The sequence below is a fragment of the Sinohyriopsis cumingii genome, chromosome 7 (assembly GCF_028554795.1).
Source record: "Sinohyriopsis cumingii isolate HCF-2022 chromosome 7, ASM2855479v2, whole genome shotgun sequence".
Lineage (NCBI taxonomy): Eukaryota > Metazoa > Mollusca > Bivalvia > Unionida > Unionidae > Sinohyriopsis > Sinohyriopsis cumingii.
In genome coordinates, this window is record NC_142967.1 from 49,493,193 (window position 1) to 49,499,192 (window position 6,000).

Sequence of the window (6,000 nt, forward strand, 5' to 3'; positions counted from 1 at the left end):
GAATGTATTGTTGTTGCGTATCCTAGCGTCCACGGGGATTTATCAGCACGTAGCGCGTCCTCGACGACACCGATATCAACGAGCACGATATCATTCAGCACGAGAATTTGTTTTTTTGTCCCCGACGCTGTCGGGGCTGGAATTTCAACTTCAATGTTCTGCCGCCGTGTGTCCGCGGGTCTATAACATAACGGCACTGGACGCGTTGGAAACTTTTCCTTATGCAACGCAAACAACCTCCGCTGAAGTGTGTCTCTGACTATCTTTCTGCTCGCTACAATCAAATCGTTTGGTCTCCATGTTTCCCAGAATTCATTCAACGGCGTTTCCGGAATCACCTCGCGGATTATTTCACATTGAATTCTATCCGGCTGTAATCTGATTAGTTTTTTAACCTCGCGCAGTTGTTCATCAAGTGCTCGGTAATCAGTATCGGTTTCTTCATAATAGTCCACAAAACCCTTTAACCAATCATGTGGACCCTCGCCGACAAATGGTGGTGGTTGGCCATGGTCCCCACACATGATTACCGCTGTATTCGCACGCAGCAACCACTCAAGAAACATTTGTAAAGTATTTAACGAAACAGTACATATCTCATCCCAGATGATAATGTCGGGAATAAATTTTTCACCCATTCGATCAGGAGTCCACTCGCCGCCGCTGTATCGAAAAAAGCTGTGATAAGTAACGGCGTCAACATTTCGTTGTTTTATTTCTCGCGCTAGTCTATGGGTCGGTGTAAGCACGATTATACTTGCCCGCGTTCGAAATAATTCAATTGCCCGAGTCGTCTTTCCTGACCCGCCACAGCCGCTTAAATAAACCGTCTTGTGTCTACAAATTGGATCAGAACACGGTGGTGCATTAGACCATTCTGATAATTTATCACCGCGTAGGTAATTGTTCTCAACGATGACATTTGCTGACGGGGAATAATCGCGTCGTATTTCTTCTTTAATTCTCCATGTACCCCAACTCTCGTCCGGACTAGTAAACTCGGTTACGTTTTTCTTATACTTTACGTCAATATAAAATGAATCAACGGCTACTCTAACCGCGGTATCGGGAAATCTATTTATCATCGAGAATAAATTGATAGCGGCGTAACCCAGCATAGACGCCCTCAAATGTGGATATGCTGGGCTGTCTCCATCGCTGTAGGAAACAACTGTACCCAACTTTGTTCCATTGGACAAGAAAGCTGTTTTGCAGTTCACGTATCTATTTTTTGCCACTGCGTCCTTGATTACGAAATCATATTCTGCGTCATCTATAATCAGCCGTGAGCAATATCGTTTGTAGTCGCAGTTTTTTCCACCTTGTGTAAACTTACCAATTATTCTTCTACCGAGATCTTTTGCCTCGCGGTTTCGTTGGTTAAATATCCTCCTGGACCATTCGATGATATATTCCTCGTCGGCATCAATGTGCTTTCTGGACTCGTCAATTATGCTATCTAGACGCTCCGGTTCTGGTAACCAGACTTCAGTCTGCGCTCGGTATGATATAATCGCGTCACTGACAATCAACGAAACTAGCATGCTACAATCAATCATATACCGTAGCAGCGCTATTGGCAGCCACTTCTTTTCATTCATGTGTCTACCGATCCAAATATAGCAACAGCGATGAAGTCCTGCCGCGAACTCAAATGATACTATGCGAGCGAATCCGGTTAAATCAAAATCAGGCAGTGGTCCATTAATAGCAACACGAGTCATTTCATGTCTGGGGTGTCCAAATCGTTTGAAATACTCAGCGGCGGATCCATACCCGAGAAAACTCGCTGGATAACAGGCAACCATATCAACCGAGATCATAGCGTCGCGGTTGTATTCAGTGTTCCATAGTCCACCGTGATAGTATTCCAAACAACTGGATTGTACATCCGGTAAAAATTCCTTGCGCGTTGGTCTCCACGCATTTTTCCTTGCTGCAACATGAGCCGCAACCGATGGAATCGTAAAACAATTTGTTAGCAGTTGTTCATCATGCTCCTCAAATTCCATGGCGGTTTTTTTCATCCTGTTGTGAAATGCTTCAGTGCGATATAATTCGCCGTTTGGTCTTACAAACTGATCAAAGGTATCCGCATCGTTTTCAGCGCTGCGAAGTAACCACACTGATACAGGGTCGTTTTTACACAAGTAGGCAATAGCATCAAATAGTTTCCTCTCCGCGAGAAAACCATCCCGGGAGAATTCTTCTCCTAAAAATTCTTCGGGTATATACTTTACTGTTCTATCCCGTGGAAATATTGTGATCGCGGGCGTCCATGCGTGTTCGTTATGATCAATAATTTTGATTGGGGCTCCCTTCGATTTATACTTCGATTCGTATAATACTTCACCGGTTATCGTTGTAACGGTTATTGGAAATCTCAGCGATGTTTCTAATCTCGCTATGTCGCTGATGGTTGCTCCACGCTCTTTTACGGTTAGTTCCCACTGGTTGATTTTGCTACGTCGTAAATCAGTCAATTTGTTTCCTCGACATGCATTTGTAAAATGCTCTATTATTCGTTCTGCTACACAATTTATCCCAGTTGACTGTTTCATCGGTTTCAGTTTTCCGATATCAGGTTTCTTATTTAACGAGTATATTCCATAAACAACTGCTGTTTCAGGATACGCTCGTTCATAGTATGGTTTGTCAATTCCGGTTAACAACCCCGGCTTGGAGTCGCGGCTGACAGTGACTGTTTTCTTGTCGCTGAGAACTGGTTCAAATTTATCACGCATGATCCAATCGCCTGATTCCACCCGGACAATGAATTTTACTCTGAAGAAATACCTTTTACCGTCAAGTTGTGATATTATCGTTGCTGCGCGGTTGTCGTTCATGGTAGCATCAACAATGCCATCAATTCGAAATGTTGACCAACTATGAGATGCACCATCACGTTTGAATTCATTGATACAATCGCGTATTTTACTCAACAGGGTTTTATCGTTTATTAACGCTTTTGGTGTGTCCTTGAGGACTCTATCGAGATTAAACCTAATATTTTTCCGGGGCTTAATTACTGCTAATCTCTCAAACTCATCCATATAATTAAAACAAGTATTTAAATGAAAGAATATAGTATAATGAATCACTGCAAATGGTTGATGATTGGGTCGACAACCCCGTGCAATAAATCATGTAGAGGTGAATTCTGCGGATATCATTTACAAAGCGTTCGTAATGGTTCTCTTGGCCCCCTACCGTGCTTGGTTTGCCACGTCGGTGTAAGAGGAAAATCCCAGTTGTGTATTAATTGTGGCGGAAAGCGATACAGGGAACTAAAACGCTATTATGACAAGCGAATTAAAAACGCCGTCATTGACCCCACCGCAGACTTCGTCATCAAAACCCCTCAAGACTACGTTGAAAGATTCATAATTAAACCAAATAATAAATTAGACAAGTAGTATTATTATACAAATGGACCAAGAATTTCAGCCGCATCCTGTGTTCGTCAGTTACGAGGCGTCTCGCGACGGCATTGTTAGAAACCGCAAACTGAAGAAGCCGGTTGGTACCGTAAATAATCACGGGTATTTAATGTTTGGTGCCGGAAAGAAGAAATATCTCTGTCACAGAATCATCTATGAATGTTTTCACGGATTAATCGAGAATGGGCTTGTTATTGATCATATTAATAATAATAAGACTGATAATTCTCTTACAAACTTGCAAGCCATCTCTCAGAGTGAAAATAGTAAAAAAGGCCAAACCGGTAAATACCCAAAGAAAGCAAAACCCGTAAAGTCATTTGATACAACAACTCACGAGGAAAAAATATTTCAGTCGATGAATGAAGCCAGTAGATACTTTGACATTTGTATCGCCTCAATACGAAAAGTAGCAGAACGAGTATATCAAACAGCAATCTCAAAAAAGACCGGGCATAGAATTCGATTTTCATATGTAGATACGAAGTCACCGGCGCCTATGGCGCTGACGAGGTCACGTCTAACGAATTATTAAACACCTCGGGATTGATACACGGGGTTTCATTTTTCTTTTTATTAATATTTTTGATATTAGAAACAAGATGTTTTATAAGAATAATGAATATCGAAGACATCAATAATATATTAGCCGAGATTTCAAAATTAAAAAATCAAGGAATTGAATTATCTGATGGTCTCGACAGTGAAAAAATATTATCCGATTATGAAATTATTAACGAACAATCGAAACGGGGGCGTTTTACCCTGGCCCGCGAGTATTTTTTTATAAAACGATTACAACATACGATCAATGAAAACTTGTACCACAATGACGCAAATGCATTCATTGGACTATTCACTGCCGTTGAAATAATACGAAAAAAACTTGGACGTGTTTATGAACGACGCAGGGAGATTTCTAGTAAAATCAAAAACATTAGAAGAATTATAGACGGAGCCTCCGGCGAGAAATTAGAAATTGCTTCGCAATTGCAATAATGGTAGGTGAATCACTTACTACTCGGCTAGCCAGAGAGCGGCTAGCAGCGCTTAAAAAGTTCATACCGTTACGAGACAGGGTCCGAGAACAACTTCAAACGCGGCAGCAAATGCAAACTGATTTTACTGTTGGAAGCGAACAACTCTTTGCCCCGGTAACTAAAGCGACCAAAGATGTTACGGCGGCAACTGTACCCGTTCTTGGTGCGCTTGAAAAGATAGCGGCTCAGACCGAACAAACAAAAAGGTCTTTAGAAACACTTCCTGCAAAAATAGCGGCTGCTACAACACGGAGGCCACCACCACTCGCTATAACCGAACCACAAGAACCTTATGTTACAATGGCCGATGAAGAAGAACTAGGTGCTACTGCGAAAGAACCAGAAGAAGAAATACCAGAAGAAGAAATACCCGAAGAAACACCAGAAGAAGAAATACCGGAAGAAAAAGAGGGGAATATACCCCGTATTGTACTCAAGAAGAGCACAATAGATCAAATTAGAGGCTTCAGCAACAGGGAAGAATTAATTAATTTTACTGCCAACAATTTTGCTAAGAACATACGAGATAAGAAGCATATCAATAGCGGTTACGAGAAAAATATAAAGTCGTTAAAAGACTGGGCAAGAATAGTGTATTTAGCAAGTAAACATAAAGATGCATTACCACATCGTAGTAAATCCGATTACGATGAATTCCACAAGGAAGTTAAGAGTATAACACCAAAAAAAGGAAAAGGATACTCTGTTGGTAAAGAATCCTACGGCGTTACCTGTCCTGGTAGTGTTCTCAGTGATATATCACGGCTGGAAGTACTAATTGGAGGAAAACGAGCCGGAAATAACTCTACGGAAATAATCAATGAGGCCGCTGATATTTGCAAGCGGTTATTTGCAGGCGGTATTATGGACATTAATGCATATCGAACGCTCATAGACGAACTCGTGGATGATTAATTGGAAAACTGGTGTTTTTAATAAGGATGATCATACACTACAACCACGATAAACCAGTACTCGTCTACGTGGTAAACTCGCGATTGCCTGTTTACCGCGCGTACTATGGAGATGGTCTCGGTAGCACCATTGCGGGGTTATTTACAAGAATGGCTCCAAAAGTAGCGCCGTTAGCCAAACAATTAGGAATGAAGGCTATTGATGTTATTCGTGATAAGGGTATTAGTGCTATTGGAGATGTTGCCGGAAGGGCGTTTTCTGCCGCGCGGGACAAACTAATGTCATTGGTGAAATTCAGGAGAAAAAAACAGAAACCACCGGTAATGCCATCAACGACAGTGATGCCTGCAAATGTCAGTAAAGTAATAAATAACGCCGTGGAAGAAAAATTAGAGTCGTTGGCGGCTCAGCCATCCGCCGATGCGGCAACCAACGCGCTCATGAACGCGATAGCGGGTAGTGGTTTAAATTCAAAGAATTTACGACGAAAACGACGTTGATGGATTTCAATTGAAAACATCAACATGATAAATAATAGAATGTTTGCGCGAACCGCTGATCCCGCGTTTGATATGGACGCCCCAGTGCGCAGGGATGATTCTGTC